We start from the raw sequence: 20165 nt of genomic DNA on the forward strand, positions 1-20165 counted from the left end.
CGAAACTAATAAAATATCATATGCCAGCTATAATTTAAATAATTAAAGATTAATTTTTAAAAATTGCAGCACATTTTAAAGAACAATATATACCTTTCCAGACAAAGGGGGGAAAAGTGCTTTGTATAAAAATTATCTTATAGTGTAACAAAATGACCTAAGGTTCTACTCAATACACGAGCAAAATTTTAAAAATAAAAAGAACAAGTAAGATTTACTGGTTGCCTACCACATGCTAGGCATAATACAAGAGGCATATCACAACCAATCTATAGGATAGGTAGTTTTATTAATGATGAAACTGAGGCTCTGAGAGCCATTCACAGAGTCATTCAGTAGCAGAACTGGAATTCATCCCAGGTCTGAGATAGCAGTGTATTTTATTCCTACAGTGCTACATGTAATTCATAGAAATGTAATTAAGAAATTCAGAAAGCATAAAAATTAGAGGCAAGACAATTATTTTTGAAGCAAAGAAATTATTTTCACTCAAAACATTCAGGAAACAACAACATAAACACTGGTTCTAAATCACTGGAAAACTGAACTGAATATCTACATTCCAATCAGACAAACAAAGAAAAACAAGTCAAATATAACAAAACATTTTTATATCACACAATTGTTTAATAGGTATAGAAAGGTACAGAAAGTATAGAAAATTCTTTAGACAATAAAAATGGTTCAGTATTACATTTCCTCAGACTCTATAATGTAATATATTTCTTTCTCTACAAAAAAAAAAAATCAAACTTATTTTTATTAATGGACTAAAGTACAGACAACAGGCACTGAAGTAAATTTGCTTTTATAAAACAAGTACCACTACAAATTTGCAATTTACTAGTGAAGCATGATTTCAAGCCAAATACTAAAGCAATATAAAATCTCACCTTGGCCAGTGCGCTCCTCAATATCACCTGGTGATAAATTTCTTGGGAATGAAAACTCACAATCTCCATTTTCCAGGTAATTTTACAGGACTAAACACTGACAATCCAAGCAAGTGTTACTATTTTCACTAATACAAAATTCATGTTATGATTCCAGATGATGAGAGCTTTCTTGACTTTAAGAACTTAGTCATCTAGATTATCTATAGCTAATTCTGAATTCCAGTCTCACTTTTCACCCCCTATGCTAATCAGCACACTCTGGACCACTACACCTTTCACGGAGGTTAGAGTGAGTTGGTTTATAAGTGCTCTGATATTTGGTATAATCAAGTAAATCAAATCAGACTGATAAGTCATAAGAGAAAAAACACATAATTCAGTATATTTCAATGATTTATACAAATGATCTTCAAGAAATCAGCAATTCAACTCACATTCATTAGCAAGGATGACCTAGATGAGACCATTCTGTTGATTTATATTGTACAGCTTTTGTCACTGAGTTATTCTGATTAGTGATGAGGTAAGCTCAGCAGACCATCTAAGCAAAAATGTATCCTTATAGCACATAATTAATCAAAGTTGTAAAATAGTAGGTGTCTAAAGTTTACATCACAAAGGAGAACAAGGTGATAGGGAAAATGCTGAATATAGTTCTCTCTAGCTTGAAGAAATGTGTAATTTCCTTTCTCAATCAATTTTACCAGCCAGTTAACTGGGCTTGCACACCGTCTGAATCATCAAACAAAAAGGAATGCCTAACACTAAGAGCAAAGAAATATAACTCTTAATTTTTTAAATGCATATATTTAGAAATCAGGTGAGAAAAAAACAGTGAAAGTAGAAGTCACCTGTAAATTTTTGAAAAACAGATCTGTATAAAGAAAATACAAACCATCCGCAATCTACAAAATGTAACTATTTATATACTGATGTAAATATTTAATTCTTTCCTCAAATAAGGGTTTATGGGTATGTGCAACGAATTCAGAATCAAACCTCTTGGTCCAAGTTACCACCATCTCTTGACAAGGTTATTACAATAGCCTCTTAACTATCTCCATGCTCCCATTCCTGCTGCTCTCCAGTCTATTCTACACGAAACAGCCAAAAGGATCTTTTTAAAATGTCAGTCATATTTCATTTCTCTGTTCAAAATCCTTCAATAGCGTCTCATCTCAGAGTAACTATTAGGTGCTCAAAATCCTCTAAGACCAATGTAATGATCCTCTGTTTCTACCCTCAACCTTCACTTCTCTTGCCTTATTTCCTACACACGTTCTCCCTTAGTTTGTATCAACACTACTGACCCACACCCTCACTGGAACATGGACACATCTCCGTGTGAAGTCTCCTAATGTGGAGTTCTCTACACCAGAAATACTCTTCCCTCAGAAGTAAACATTGTTCTCACTCCTTTGCTTTTTTCAGATCTTGATTTAAATGTGTTTTTTCAGAGACTTCCCTGACCCCCCTTATATAAAATAGCAATCTTCCCCCTCCCTTCCCTTGGTACACCCTATCTACTTTAACCCTGTTATATTTTTCTCCAAAGCACTTGTCTCCAAAGCAACTGACAAATTGTTTATTGTTCTGCCTCTCTTGACCAGACTATAAGTTCTATGAAGGCAAAAAAAATGACGTATTTTGTTTTTTCCCTGCTCAGTGCTCTATTTCTAGATTCTGGTAGAATGCCTGGGTTATCACTAAGTATGTATGAGGAAATGGCTAAATAATTGCATGAGTAACTAGGATCAGGGTTATCTAAAATTTATCCTCTGCATTTGTCATTTACTATTATCAGGTAAAACATTCCTAATTTTTACACAGCATTCCATTATAGAGATACACTATAGCATATTCAATCAATTTTCTATTTGGAATATTTAGACTCTTTCTAAATTTACATGATCATTAAATATCCGGGTATACACTGGCATTCCTTATATATACCAAATATCCTTGAATATATGTCTGCTTGCAGAGTTCTGACCATTTCTTTAGGATACCTTATTTTAAGGAAAATCATTGGGTCAGAAAATATATAGATGATGAATGCTTTTAACACATTTTTCTAAACTGTCCTAGAGAATGGCTCTATCAATTTATCTTATTCCTAATGATACAAGACTACAATTTTCCTCACCAACAATGAGTATCTGGATCCTTTTTTACCAAAAGAGCTGATTTTTTTTCCTGAACATAAGCAGCAATATACGGCCACTATACAATACTTTCTATTTTATTCTATTAAAAAATTTAAATAGAAAAGTTTGAGGAAAATATAAATTTTATTAGTTAATTATAATGGCTGTTTCAAAGCACTATCTTCCACACTAGCATTTTCGATTTTAAAAGTTTCAGTAATCTGATAGTTTCTAAAAGGCATCTCAACTTTTTAAAAAAGTATCTCATTGTTTTTCTATTTTCAATTTTATATTGACAATGTTTTCCCATGTTTATTGGTTGTTTCTATATTTTCCTTGACAAACTGCCTATTCATGACTACCTATTATTCTATTCAGGTATTCATTTTCTTATTGACTTACAAGAGTTCTTGCATTAAAGATGTTGAGTTTTCATCATGTGGCATATATGTATGTTCACAGTTGCCATTTCTCTTATTTTCCTGTTAACGGTACTTGACCAATTTATATTTTTGTACAGCCAAATTAATCACTTTTTATATGTGGTTTCTTCATTTCATGTTACATTTAAAAGAATCTTCCCACACACAACCAACACGCCATCAATGGTGGTCTCTGATTGGGTGGAATTCTTGGCTTTTCCTTCTTTTTGCTCATATTTATCCTCTATTTACTATACAAGTGTCAGAAGGTTTTTTCTTAAATGTTTAAAATAGCAAAGGCTTTCTCCACTATTTGGTGATTTATTTATCTATGCATTTCTTCAAATTCTTCTATTCTATTCTAAGAATATTTCATCATCTTAACCATCTGAAATCTTAGTTTAGGTGTAAAGTATAACTAATTTTATAGTCTTCCGATTTCTAAACCTATTTTCTAGCACCATTTGTTAAATCAGTTTTTCTCCCAATGAACTGAAATGACATCACTGTCATATACTAATGTGTATTTTTTCAGGACTATAGCTTATTCTAAGTCATAATATTTTAATTATTGTAGATTTATAAAAATCTTCTAATACATGGTAGTGCAAATGCAACTTCATAACTCTATTCCTTCAAATTTTTTTTTCTTAGACTTAATTCTTCTAAATCGATTTCAGAAAAATATTGTTAAATTCTCTATCTATCCCACCTCTAAAACTCAGAAACATTGGTTAGACTTTTGACTAGAATTTCATTAAATTAATGGATTTGAAAAGAATCCATATAATTTTGAGTCCTCTTAATCAGAAATATGTTTAATCTCTCTACTTATTCAAGTCTCTTTATGTTCTGCTATAAAATTAAGTTTCTTACAGTTTCTAACTAGGCATTGCTAGAATACTGAAAAATTATTGATTTCAGTATATGTAGTTGGCAAACAACGATGTAACTTAATATTACTTCAAACAGGTTTTCAGGTCATTTTCTTAGATTTTTAGGTACATCATCATAATGATAATTCTTTATTCTTTTTTTCTAATGATTACACCACACCATGCAATCTTTCTGGTCCTAACTACCATTTATTCCAGGAAAATGGTCCCCCACCTTGCCAGCTATCTTCTTTCATTTTTTTGTGTTTTTTGTTTGTTTCTTTTTGTTTTTGATTCTTCACCTGCATTTTTTTTTTTTTGCCAGCTTTTTACTTGTTCCTCAGAAGAGGATTGTCAGCGGAATTTACTCAGCATCTATTCTATTTATGACTCAGACAGTCTTCTCTTTCATGGATGGAGAATTTAGGAGTTGGGGTGGCTCTCTGTACCTCCATCAGTTCAGTTCCTTTTATACTCTTGCTAGCACATCACCTGTCATATAAAAATGTGAAGATAAAATCCCAAATCGGAGATACACTATAATCTGGCAAAGAGAATCTACAATGACTCCATTTTTTTTTAGGGAAAACCAAAGGAAAAAAAAAATTTCTAGACCAAAAAATAGCTCTTCAGAGGCTATTTAGTAAGCCTCTAAAAACACCCCCCATAATAAAGTTTAAAGATACATTTTAAGGTTGAAGTTTTTAACCCTCAGGTCAGAACTATATCTATGCTAATACAGAAAACCAAGATAAAATTACAACTAATAATAAATTAATTTTTAACATTAAATTGCTCTCAATTAAAATATTCTTTCCTATAATTTAAAATTCCTCTAAATTATAAAAATAATGCTAGGTTTTGAAACATGCAAGTTGCTGAAATACATGTAATGTTCATAATGTTATTGTAAAATTTTAAAACAAAGTAAATACTTAAAAAATAAAATATTTAGTAAACTGTAAAAATGCATAGATCTTAAAAAAACAAAATACATAAAAATGATTACTTTTGAGAAAGGGAGAGGGATGAGATTAGGAGGGACTCACAGAGGTCTTAACTGCATTGATTTTATAACATACAGATTTATAAGGTAAAATGTTACTATTTTATAAAACCATTTTATAACTACTTTATGTATGGCTCATTATGTCTTCATACCTGTTTCAAATATCTTATACTTTTAAAAAAATGTAAAACAAAATTTATAAAAAATTAACTCAAAATGAATCACAGATATAATTTAAAACAAAAAAACTATAAAACTTCTATAAAATGACATAGGAAAAAAATCTAGCTGACCTTGAGTTAGTGATGCTTTTTAGATATAACACTAAAAAGTACAATCCAAGAAATAAAGAAACTGATACGTTGGACTTCATTAAAATTAAAAACTTTTCTGCAAAAGACATTCTAATGAAAAGATAAGAAACAAACTAGAAGAAAACATTTGCAAAAGACAAGGGATTACCCAAAATATACAAAGAACTCTTCAATTCAGCAAAAAAGAAAACATAACATGATTAAAAAGTAGAAAAAGAGCTGAACAGACACCAAACCAAAAAAGATATAAGATGGAAAATACACATATGAAAAGATGTTCAACATTACATGCTCGTAAAAGAATTACAAATTAAAACAATGAGGACTTCTGGTCAAAACAAAACAAAAACAACAACAACAACAAAAAAGGCTAAACTATGAGATCACCTGTTCCCACAACCACATCGAAATTACAACTAAATTATAGAAAAAGCACTGAAAATCACCTGAAGACTAGCTAGACAAAATTCCTATAATTAAGGTTATAAAGAAGAAGTCACGTTGAGACTGCTAGGAGAAATATAGACACAGATCCTGGGTGTGCAGGTCCCATACCCAGTGTATGGTGATGAAGAAACAAGAGGATATATCACCTGCACAGGACACACTGAGGAGAGAGGGGATACAGTACTACACTGGAATGCCCAGGCTGGGGCACCAGAAAGAGATCCCATAACACTTAGCTGAGAAAACCAGTGGGGACTGTATCCCAAAGAGACAAATGGCTGTGGGAAATAAGACATACTGCTCTTAAAGATGTTCAACATCTTTAACTCACTCGCACAAACTCACTTCTCTAAATAAGTTCCAGCACAGGGGAAGCAACTTGAAAAGCATCAGGAACATACAAGAAGAAACTAAAACTGACTAACTTCAGGTGGAGGGCTAGAGGGGCAGGGTTGGGACAATTCCCTTCCAGGACAGAAGTGCTGGCAGGCACCATTGTTTCTTTGTTGAGCATTCCTCCCTTCCAGCAGGCCTGGAACAGGCAGGCACCAAATCAATGCTCTCCATTAACCTGGCTAACATCACTCCGCCCACCCTGCTGATTCCCTGAGACTCTGCCCCACCTAACATGCTGGTAGGGCTTAAGCCTCTTCCAGCACCTCCTTCATAGCAGCGACCTGTCTCAGCTCATGCTACAGAAATATTCACGGGACCACAAACATGACATGAGTGATGGCTGCCCTAGCCTTGCACTGCAGCCTTTCTCAAAAGTCTGCAAATCCCATACAAGTGGCAGCTGCCCTCTGATTGAGCTACAGACTCTTTCAAAAGTCCATACACTCCATATAAGCAATAGCCAGACTTGGTGTGCACTGTAGCTCCTGCAAAGTTGCCCCTAAACAGAAGGTGAAACCAGTCTCAACTTGCATTATAATTCTCATAAGGTGGCCCCAAACCTGGTATAAGTGGCAGTAAGTCTTGGCCTATATAAATAACTCCAATTAAGGAGCCACAAGCCTGCTGCAAGTGGCAACTGGCACTGGCTCACACAGTAGTGTCCAAAAATGGTCCAAAGAGGGAAACAAGTGGTTGCCAGCTTCATTTCATAACACAGCCTCTCCCAAGCACCAACAAATATTATACAAGCAACAAACAACTTCAGATCTCTTTGTAGCTCCTACCAAGAAGCCCCTAACCCTATATGAGTGGTGGCTGATCCTGACCTGCACTAAAGCCCTTCCCAAGAGGTTAGAGACAAAATGTACCTGGCCAACTTTAGACTGTACCAGAGCCCCATTTAACCAGCTCCACAATCAACACATCCAAAAGGCAGCCTCAGCTGGCATCAAAGCACCATGGAATCAGCTCTCACAACACAGCTTGTCCATTGTAGTTGCAGCCAGCCATCACAGCTAGTACGTCTAAGTATAAATTTCCCCCAAAGACCTGTCAGAAGCAATCGAAGCCATTACAACAGGAAAACACACAGAAATCCCAGAGGTGACACCCCTGTAGTACCTGGCTCAGCTGACTAGGGCAATGGCACCAGAGTCCTGGAAGACACTTTCTCCATGTAGCCACTCTGTCAAGCCAGAAATGAAGGAGACCAAACTAATACAGTAAAACAAGTACATGGAGTCAGACAAAATGAAGAGACAATGAAACATATTCCACATATAAGAACAGGACAAAACTCCAGAAAAAAAAAATAACAAAATAAAGGCAAACATCTATCAGGTGCAAATTTCAAAACAGTGGTTACAGGGATAATCATTGTACTTGAGAGAATATATGAACTCAGTAAGAACATCAACAAAGTGATACACACACACACACACACACGCACACACACAAAGGGCAACAAAAAACATAAAGAACCAATCAGAACTGATGAACATAATAACTGAAAGAATTTATTAGAGTGAGGGAATCAATAGTAGAGTAGATGAAGCAAACAATCAAATCAGCAATCTATAAGACAAAGTAGCAGAAAACACCCAATGAGACCAACAAAAAGGAAAAAGAATTTTAAAAAATAAGAGGAGTTTAAGGATCTCTGGGATAACATCAAGTGTACCAACATCCATCATAGGAATGCTAGAATGAGAAGAGAAAGGTCAAGGAACTGAAAACATCTGAAAAAATAATGACTGAAAAATTCCATAACTTGGTGAAGTAAACAGAAATACAAGTTCAGAGAATGCAGAGTCTCCAAAATGATAAACCCAATAAGGCCAATACCAAGACATCAAAAATAAAATGCCAAAAGTTAAATACAAAAAGAGACTCCTAAAAGTAGCAAGAAAGAGGCAGCTGGTTACATAAAAGGAAGCTCCCAAAAGACTACCAGTTGACTTTTTCAACAGGAACTTTGAAAATGACAAGGGAATGGCATAAAATATTCAAAGTGATAAATGAGAAAAAACTACAACCATTATTACTCTAACTAGGAAAGCCCATCATTTAGAAATAAGAAGGAGGTAAAGAGCTTTCCAGACAAGAAAAAGCTAAAGGTGTTCAACGCCACTGAACTAGTATTACAAGAAATGTTAAAGAAACTTCTTAAAGTAAATTATATGTAAATATATATAAATAAGAAATAGAGGAAAGAAAAAAACTCAACGACAAAGACAAACAGTAAAAGCAATGGATCAATCAATTATAAAGCTAGTATGAAGGTCAAAAGACAAAAGTAGGAAGATCATGTGTAATTACAACAGTATAGTAAGGAATACATACAAACACACACACAAAAGAAGTAAAAATTAACAAAACATAAATGTAGGGATGGTGAGTAAAAATGGTAGTGATTTTAGAATATGTTCAAACTTAAGCAACCATGCATTTGAAATAGACTGCTATAAACATAGCTTGATATATAAGGCCCATGGTAAACACAAATCAAAAGTCTACAAGATATATACAAAAAAATAAAGAGAAAGGAATCCAAAGACAACACTATAGAAACACATCAACATATAAGAGAAGGAATTGGGTAAATATGAAAGAAACAGAGATCTACAAAAATAATCAGAATACAATAAAATAGCAATCACTATATTACTATCAATAATTACTTTAAATGTAAATGTATTAAATGCTCCAATCAAAAGACACAAGGTGGCTGAATGCATTAAGAGACCCAAATACATACTGCCTTCAAGTGACCCACATCAGATCAAAAGATAGTCAGACACTGTATATAAAGGAATAAAAAATATATATTTAATACATGGAAATAAAACAAAACAAAAAGTTGGGGTAGTAACACATTAGACAAAATAGACTTTGAAACAAAGGATATAACAAGGGACATTTACAAGAAGTAAACATTTATGCACACAAAACAGAAGTACCTAAATATAAAAAGGAAATATTGACAGACATAAAGAGAGTATTTAACAATAATACAATAATTGCAAGGGACTTGAACTCCATTGACGTCAATGGATAGATGATTCAGACAGAAAATCAACAAGGAAACAGTGGCCTTAAATGACACATTAGACCAGACTGATTTAACTGATATTTTTAGAGCATTTCTTCCCAAAGCAGCATAATACCTATGAAACATTTTCCAGGATGGGCCACAAATTCGGCCACAAAACAGGTCTCAAATTTAAAAAGACTAAATCAAGAGTGCTCTCTGACAACGGTGGAATGAAACTAGAATAAAGTTACAAGAAGAAAACTGAAAAACACATCAACACATGGATGCTAAAACACATGCTACTAAACAATGAATGGGTTAACAATTAAATCAAGGAGAAAAGCAAAAGAAATCTGGAGACAAATGAAAATGAAAACACAACCCAAAATCAATGTGACACAGTGAAAGCAATACACAGAAAAAAAATTTACAGCGATACAAACCTACCTCTGGAAACAAAAATAAACTCAAATAAACAATCTAAACTTACACCTAAAGGAACTAGAAAAAAATAAATAAACAAAGCCCAAAGTGAGTAGAAGGAAATAATAAAAATCAGAGCAGAAATAAATAAAATAGTCTAAAAAAAAATCCAAAAAACACAATACAAAAGATTAATGAAACCAAGAGTTGGGTCTTTGAAAATATAAACAAAATTGATAAAATTTTATCCAGACTCACCAAGAAAAAAAAAGGAGAGCAGACTCATATAAGTAAAATCATAAATGAAAGAAGAGATATGACAAATGACACCGTAGTAATAAAATGGATAAAATATTATGAACATTTATATGCCAACTAATTGGACAGCTGGGAAAAAATAGATAAATTCCCCAAAACATAAACTTTCCAAGACTGAGTCAAGAAGTAACAGAAAATATGAACAGACTGATAACTACTAACAAAATTGAATCATTAATCAAAAAATACCTAACAAAGAAAACCCTGGTACTGGATGTCTTCACAGGTGAGTTTTACAAAATATTCAAAGAATTAACACCTATCCTCAAACTTCTCCAAAGACTTCAAAAGGGGGGAAGGCTTCCAAGCCCATTTTATGAGGCCAGCACTACCCTGATTCCAAAACTAGACAAAGACACTACAAAAAAAAAGAAAACGATGGCCAATATCCTTGAATATAGATGTAAAAATCCTCAATAAAATATTAGTAAACTGAATTCAGCAATACATTAAAAAGATCATACACCATGATCAAATGGGATATATCCTTGGAAGGAAGGTTGGTTCAAAATCTGCAGATCAATTAATGGGATACATCACATTGACAAAATGAAGAATAAAATCATGTGATCATATCAACAGATGAAGAAAAAGCATTTTACAAAGTCCAACATCCATTTATGATAAAATGTCTCACTCAGTAAAGTAGGAAGAGAGGGACTATACTTCAACATAATAAAGGCTATATATGACAAGTCCACAGTTAACACCATACTCAATAGTGAAAAGCTAAAAGCTTTTTCTTTATGATGAGGAAAAAGACAAGAATGTCCACTTTAATCACTTTTATTCAACACAGTTTTGGAGGTCCTAGCCACAGCAATCAGACAACACAAATAAAATTATAAAGGAAGAAGTAAAATTGTCATTATCTTCAAATGACATATAGAGACAATATAGAGACAATCCTAAAGATTCCACCAGAACTAATGGTGGAGCTAACAAAGCTATTAGAACTAATAAATGAATTCGATAAAGTTGCAGGATGTAAAATTAACATTCAGGAGTCGGCTGAATTTTTATACATCAATAACAAACCATCAGAGAGAGAAATTAAGAAAATGACACCATTTACAATTGCATCAAAAAGAATAAAATAACTAGAAATAAATTTAACAAAGGAAGTAAAAGACCAGTACTCAGAATCCTATATGACATTAAAGAAATTGAAGACAACCCAAATAAATGGAAGGATATACCATGCCTCAGGATTGGAACAATTAACATCATTAAAATGACAGTACTACTCAAAACCATCTAGAGATTCATTTTAATCTCTATCAAAATAACAATGACATTCTTCTCAGAACTAGAAACCATCTTAAAATTTATATGGAACTACAAAAGACCACAAATAGTCACAGCAATGTTGGAGGTCTCATGCAACCTGCAAGTAAACTAAACTACAAGGCTATAGTAACCAAAATAGCATGGCACTGGCATAAAAACAGACTCATAGATCAATGAAACAGAAAACAGAGACCAGAAATAAACCCATGCCTACATGGCAGAGAAGGCAAGACTATATAGTGGGGTAAAGACAGTCTGTTCAATAAATGGTTTGGGAAAACTGGATAGATATGTGCACACAAATGAAACTAGACTATTTTCTTATACCACATACAAGAATAAACTCAAAATGGGTTAAAGACTTAAGTATAAGACCTGAAACCATAAAACTCCTAGAAGAAAACAAAGAAATAAATTCTTTGACATTTCTCTTTCTACTATTTTTTGGATATATTGCCCCAGGCAAAGGAAACAAAAGAAAAAAATAAATGAATGGACTACATGAAATTAGTTTTTGCATAGCAAAGGAAACCATTAACAAAACAAAAAGACAACCTACTGAAGGAAAGAAGATATTTGCCAATGATATCTCAGATAAGGGGTTAATATCCAAAATACATAAACTCATACAACTTAACAGACACACACACACACAAACACAAACATACATACACACCAATTAAAAAATGAGCAGAGGACCTAAACAGATATCTCCCCAAGAAAACATAAAGATGGCCAACAGACATATATGAAAAAGTGCTCAAGGTCACTAACCCTCAGAGAAATGCAAATTGAAAACACAATAGGATAGCATATCACACATGTTGGAATGGCTATCACCAAAAAGGCAACAAAAAACAATGCTGGCAAGGACTGGCAAAATGGGAACCCTTGTGTCCTGTTAGTAGAATTGTACATGAGTGCAGCCACTATGGAAAACAACATGGTGGCTCCCCAGAAATTAAAAATAACACTAACAAATGACCCAGCAATCCTACTTCTTGGTATTTAACCATAGAAATCTAAAACACCAATTCAAAAATATATATGCACCCCTATGTTCACCGCGGCATTATTTACAATAGCCAAGATACGGAAGCAACTTCAATGTCTATTGATAGATGAATGGATAAAGAAGATGTGGTACGCATATACAATGGAATATTACTCGACCATAAAAAAGAATATGATCTTGCCATTTGTGGAATGTAGAAAACAAAATAAAGAAACAAACAAAAAAGAAACAAACTCAGAGATACAGAGAACAACTTGATATTCACCCAACTGGGGGGGAGGAGGTTGGGAGAAGGGGAAGAAAAGGTGAAAAGGATTAAGAAGTACAAATGCCAAATATAAAAATAGTCATGGGATGTAAATTATAGCACATAGTCAATAATATTTTAGTAATGGTGCTAGATGGATACTAGACTTATTGAAATGATTACTTCAGAGGTATGTAAATGTCTAATCACTATGTTGTACAGCTGAAACTAATATAATATTGTATGCCAAATGTAAAAAAGAAAATAACGTTAAAAATGTCAAGATAAAAACAGCAGCAATGAAATACTACACTACACAACTATTAGAATTGATGAAATTCAAAACAATGGCAAAATCAAATGCTGACAAGGATGTGGAATAACAGAACTCTCATTTATTGCTGGTGAGAATGCAAATGGTATAACCACTTTGTATAGCAGTTTGGCATCTTCCTACAAAGTAAACTTAGCCTGACTATATGATCCAGCAATTTTGCTCTAACTTGAGAAACAACATCCACTTAAAAGTCTGCACATGAATGTTTATAGCAATATTATTCATAACTGCCAAAACTTGGAAGCACTCAAGATACACTTTCAATAGTTTAATGGATAAACTGGTAAATCCACAAAATGGAGTACTATTAAGCAATAAAAATACATTAGCCAATCAAACCACAAAAATAAATGGAGGAACCTTAATGGCATATTGCTAAGTGAAAGAAGCCACTTAAAAACACTACTTTATGATTTCAAATATATGACAGTCTGACAAAAGCAAAGCTATAGAGACAATGAAGATGAATGGTGGTGTCAGGGGTTTGGGGACAAGAGAGAGAAAGAGAGATGAATTGGTAATACATGGGTTGTATTGGGCAGTAAAACTACTGTGTATGATACTGTAATGATAAACCCATGACATTATGAATTTGTCAAAATCCATGAAGCTGTACAACATAAAGAGTAAACATTAATGCAAACTATGGACTTTATTTTATAATAAAGTATCAATAGTGGTTCATTAATTATAACAAATGTACCACTATTCCCTTTCAATCTTAAATGAACATACTCATTTCATTTCTGATACTAACCACTCAGAAGTGTAGAATACACAAGTCAAAAGGCATTAACCCATACAAGACTAAACATACTTCAGATGCCAGCTGAACTTCAGGAATCCCCAAGTCACCTGCATTTCTCAAACAAAGAGCGTCCATGCCCTTTGCCCATAAGTCAAGATGTGTCATTTTCCCAGAACATGAATGTGTTCACCAATCAAAAAGCTCCAGTGATCTTTGGTGTCTAGAATCCTTACTGGGGTTTCAATATACAGGCATAATAGATAAAATCACTAGACACATGATGAAACTCAATTTCTAAACCTTTCCCCGCTCTGAAGAGGTCTTAATAGTCCAAAGCCTCAACCCTTTGTTTATGTGCTTGGTGTTTCCGGTGACCAGCCCTCATCCTGAAGTTATCTAAGGGTCCACCATGAGTTGCCACATTAGCATTCACCGAAGTCTAAGTTAATATCCTCATTCTGCATAAGCTTCTCTTAATTTTTGTAACAAAATATTAAAGCAAAATAACATAAACTCTTTCAGTTTCATGAAAGATCAGAGGTTCTAAAGAGATGAAAGGAAGGGAGTATTGATTACAAGGAGACTTTCAAGGGGAGCACTTTTCACAACTAGCTCAGATTGGAATCTCATCAAAAAAGTTTATCAAAAAAGATTAAGGCAGACCAATGCCACCACGTTTGCTAACACTGAGGCATGTGCCAATATAAAACTCAGAACTGGCATACTCTTAATATAAAACCCATTTCAATTCATTTTTTAAATGGATACATTGGCTATGGCATATAACAATGGTTAAGGTCTATCAGTCAAATGGAATCATTATTAAATGAATTAACAAATGGAGAATGAAACAAAAACCAAGTTGCATTCTTCCTAAAACCTGCCTCTTTCCATAGCGTTAACTGAAGGAGCAAGGACTCAAAACCTACGCCACAAACCAAAGCTCTGAGGATCAAAAATTATAGTTTATAGAACTGTCACTTTCCTCACCAATACCAATAAATAAGTTGTTAAATCTACCCTTCTGGCATAATAAAGTCATTTAAATAGAACTAAGAGTGCTACAGTTTCAACATCAACTTTTCTGAAAATAATCGCTGCTGTGCCTTAGAATTCAAATTGCTAAAGTAGGTCATTATTCTTTTCTAGTCTGTCAACACATTTTAACTCCAAAAGCAAAGTGTTCTAAGTAAGATCAATATATCTAGGGCTGGTATGCCTGGACAAAGTGATATTTGAAACTTATAAAAGGAAACGTTAAGACACAGAACTCATAAATGAAATCTTAGAAAATTATGCTATATGTAACAGTCTTCTTACAATCACAAATTTAAAATTTTTAAATGAAAAAAATTTAGTATTTAGTTCACCTATTTTCTTTCTATAGCAAGGATAAAACAAGCCCTTAAGTTTAAAAGCATTTGAAACATTAAATGCTACTGTATTTTTAAAATAAAATATACCTATTGAAACAGAGCTAACTCATCTTATTTGATGGAGAAACTATATTTTCCAGCATTGACAGATTCTCAAATATACTGTACATTATATAACACTAACAAAAATTTTTATAATTGTGTTAAAATGTTAAAATTCTCAAACTATGCTTAATGCTATTGAATAAATGCATTTTTCTACAACAATAGCATTTCCATAAGGCTCTAACTTCATTTTGAGAAAACAGAACAGGAAAACAATGAAGATCAAAGCTTACTTTAAGTGATGTAGCAATGTGTCTCACTTAAGCTATATGCTATTATAAAAAGAAAACTGGGATCACAGACTAGATCCCACCTCTAATACTCATCAGCTGTGCAAGCTCCCTGAACCTCAGTTTTCCTCATCAGTAAAATGAGGCTAATACTGCCTACTCTCACAAAATGGACAGGAAGATTAAAAGAAATATAATAGGGTCCATTGTTTCTATTATTAATGACTCTAACATTCACATTCTTAAAAATTACTTAATCCTTTATGTTTGTCTATCTGTCTGTCTGTCTGTCTGTCTTTCATGTAGGATATTCAAGTTAACACTTAGATCAACCAGTCTACGTAAATCAACATGATTCACTTTCATAAAATAATTATGTTCCAAATACTGCATTATTATGATGCATTTCAAGGGACAAGACAAGCTTGGAAACTGATTAAAAGATAAGGATTCAAACTGAGATGAGCCATTGAACAACAGAGCATCTAAATAACAAGTCACACTTAAAATGAAAGTTTCTGAAAGACAATAAAAAAATACACATCTGATAGATATTCCAAATTCTTGATTTAAAAAGAATCAAGCTGGGGGGATCCTGGTCAAGATGGCGGAAAACGCTGTGCTAGCTTCCTCTCGCAACCACATCAAAATTACAACGAAACTACTGAACAACCATCATTGGGAGTTGCCTAAGGTCTGACTGAACAGAAGTCCTAAACTAGGGACATATAAGAGGTCATCTCAAGACTGGAGGGGTGGAGATGCGAAATGAACTGGTCCCAAACTCTGTGTAGCAGTTGAGAATCAGGAGGGATATTCTGGCTACAGAGGTCATCCCAGAGGAGTGAGAGGTTCCCGCTCCACAGATCGGGGTTCCAGTGACAGGAAGATAAGTCCCCACAACCTCTGGCTGTGAAAACCAGCAGAGATTGTGACTGAGTGAGATGGAGGGCTCTTAAAGGGCCCGCATATGGACTTACTCGATGACAGACTCAGTCAGTCTAAGCACCAGTGCTGGGGCAGCTGCTCAGAGTGCCAGAGACACACGGGGAGGAAATGAGTTGTCTGACTTCAGGGTGAGGGCTAGAGGGGCAGCTTTCTCCCAAACAGAAGTGCTGGCAGAGTGTTGAACCCTCCTCCCACCCAGTGTGCAAACCCAAGTGACTACCATTTCTGAGTCTCCATCAACCAGGCTAATACAGGTTGCCATACACAGGTGATTCCCTGAGACCCCGCCTCTCCCAACTTGTGGTCCTACCCAAGCCGCCAACAGTGAGTGTTCTTTTCCATACAGATAGCCTGTCTTGGCTCATGCTATAGACTTTCCTAAAATCTTCCCAAGGCTAACAGAAGTCAAACAAGCAGCATCTGGCTTCGGCATGCCCCATACCTCTTGCTGAGAAGCCCCAAGCCTGGCACTAGCAGCCACCTGCCTTGGTTCATAGCTTGACCTGTTGAGGTAACTCAGACAAACATGGGTGGCAGCCAACTGAGGACTGCCTGGTAACTTTTGCCAGGTGCCCCTGGGCAGTGCACAGGCTATGTCTAAACCTGGCCTGCAGCTGGGCCCTTCCCAGAAGGCCCTTGGGTGAGTGCATCCAGTGCCTGGTTTCAACTGGAGTCAAAGCACCACCCAGGATTGCATCTAAGGAGGATACATACAGAAGGCAGATTGGGGAGGCACAAGAGCCCTGCTAAAGTGAATCCCGCTCAGTAGGGTTGGTCCCTTACCACCAATACTCACATCTAATCAGCCTGAGGGTCAATCACTCCCACTGTTGTGCAAATAGCAACGAAGGCTGAACTACAACAGGAAAGTATAAACAACCCATACAAGGAACACACCTTGAGCACCTGGATCAGATGACCAGGGTCGACTGTGCCACTGGGCCCCACAGGACACCTAATAATACATAAAACCATTCTATTAAGACCAGGAGTCTTAAAAATCTTACCTAACACATAGAAACAAATGCAGGGAGGCAGCCAAAATGAGGACACAAAGAAACATGTCCCAAATGAAAGAACAGGAGAAAATTCCAAAAAAGAACTAAACAAAATGGACACAAGCGATCTACCAGATGCAAAACACTGGTTATAAAGATACTCAGTGAACTTAGGAGAAGAGCAGATGAACTCAGTGAGAAATGAAACCAAGAGAAAACATAAAAATGGAGCTAAGAAACATAATAAAGAACCAGTCAGAAACAAGGAATGCAATAACTGAAATGAAGAAAACATTAGAGGGAATCAACAGATTAGATGAAGCAGAGAATCAAATCAGAGATTTGGAAGAAAAGGTAGCAGAAAACACCCAATCAGAACAACGACAAGAGAAAACAATACAAAAAAGTGAGGATGATTTAAGGGACAACATCAGGGGTACCGACATTCACCTCACAGTGGTACCAGAAGTAGGAGAGTGAGCAAGGAATTGAAAACCTAGTTGAAGAAATAAAGATGGAAAACTTCCCTAACTGGTGAAGGAAATACATATACAAGTCCAGGAATTTCAGAGACTCCCAAACAAGATGAACCCAAAGAGGTCTACATCAAGCCATATCATTAAAATGCCAAAGGTTAAAAACAGAGAATCTTAGAAGCAGCAAGAGAAAATAATTTACCTACAAGGGCGCTTCCATAAGACTGTCAGCTGATTTCTCAACCGAAACTGCAAGCCAGAAGGGACTGGCATGAAATATTCAAAGTGATGAGAAGCAAGGATATACAACCAAGATTACTCTACCCAGCAAAGCTACCATTCAGAATCTAAGGACAGATAAAGAGCTTCTTCACCACCAAGCCAGTATTATAGGAAATGTTGGAGGAACTTCTTTAAGAAAAAAAGTTTCAAAAATATGAATAATAAAGTGACAATAACTACATCAATTACTTCAAATAAAAAATAATTAAATGCTCCCATCAAAAGATAGGTTATCTAAATGGATAAGAAAACAAGACCCTTACATATAGTGTCTACAAGAGACTCACTTCAGATCAAAAGACACACAGACTGAAAGTAAAGTGATGGGAAAAGATATTTAAAAATATTTAAAATGGAAATTTAAAAAAATCTGGGGTAGCAATACTTATATCAGATAAAACAGACTTTAAAAACAAAGTCTATAATAAGAGACAAGGAAGGAAACAGTAATCCCACTTTTCAGTATTTAACCAAAGAAACCCAAAATATGACTTTGAAGGGACATGTGTATCCATATGTTCACTGCAGCATTTTTTACAATAGCCAAGACATAGAGGCAACCTGGGTGGCCATCAACAAATAAATGGATAAAGAAGAGGTGGTACACAATGGAATATTACTCAGCCATAAAAAGAAACAAATAAAAGAATGAAACCTCGCAATCTGCAACTACATGGATGGATTTACAGCGTATTGTGCTGAATGGACTAAGTCAGAGAAAGACAAATGATATATGATTTCACTTACATGTGAACTCTAAGGAACAAAACAAACAAAACAGAAACAAACTCATAGATGCAGAGAACATTTTGATGGTTGCCAGATGGGAGAGGGTTTTGGGAGTAGGTATAAAAGAAGAATACAAATTAGAAATACAAATTGGTAGTTACAAAACGGTATGGGGATATAAAGTATAGCATAGGGAATACAGTCAATAATACTGCAAAAACTATGTATGGTGTCAGATGGGTACTAGATTTCTTGGGTTAATCACTTCATAGGCTATACAAATGTCTAATCACTGTGCCATACACCTGAAACTAATATAATGTTATATGCCCAGAAAGTACCATCAAATTAATTGCTTAGCTCAGTTTATAAGACCTCACCTGGGCTCAGCAGGGACTTCACTGAATAGAACACAGCTTGAATGCAGAAAGCTGTCTGGTGAATTTGGATAGTGCACGCACCTTTTGGTATGTTACTTGCCTGTGTGTTCTGAGCATTTTAAAAACTACATTTGATAGTAATGCAATTGTGAATCCCTTTTACCTAGTGTTAAATTTATAGTATGCTGCTTAGGTAGGCAAAATAGTAAGTAAATAAGTGTGTTAGAGAGTCAACTGTAAAAACAAAGTCCAGCTTATGACAAAGAAACACTACAGATACCACTCAATCCCTTACAGTTTCCTCAACCATAGCACTAAAAGAGCCATATGATTCAGATTACGCTGAAGTATCTTATGAATTAACAACAACCTATAAATTCTACACAGACCCTTTTGTTTAGCATTAAAATTATCTAAACTGAGAACTTGTAATTGGCTGTTACACAGCAAAAACAATTAATGGAATACTCTATTCCTTAATCACCTTGGTTATGCAACAATTTACTATAAACAATCCTATATTTAAAGCAATTCACACTTAAGGCACTACACTAATTACATTCTTCATTCAATGCACATTTATTAAGCACTTGTGTAACAGGCACTATTAGAGCTGTAATACCATGGTGAATCAAACTGTCCCTGCCTTTGAAGGCAGAGAGTGAGGTTTACAGATATGCAAATAATACACAGTGAAACAAGTGCTAAAATAGAACTGTACAA

At 34.7% G+C, this 20165-nt stretch overlaps 1 protein-coding gene across 13 annotated transcripts in view; it reads right to left on the reverse strand.

Moving 5' to 3' along the window:
- PEAK1 (pseudopodium enriched atypical kinase 1) overlaps positions 1 to 20165 on the reverse strand; it is a 255006-nt gene that overhangs the window by 147414 nt on the left and 87427 nt on the right. The gene's annotated exons all lie outside the window — the stretch shown is intronic.

This window comes from Rousettus aegyptiacus, unplaced genomic scaffold (assembly GCF_014176215.1).
Source record: "Rousettus aegyptiacus isolate mRouAeg1 unplaced genomic scaffold, mRouAeg1.p scaffold_m13_p_3, whole genome shotgun sequence".
Classification (NCBI taxonomy): domain Eukaryota; kingdom Metazoa; phylum Chordata; class Mammalia; order Chiroptera; family Pteropodidae; genus Rousettus; species Rousettus aegyptiacus.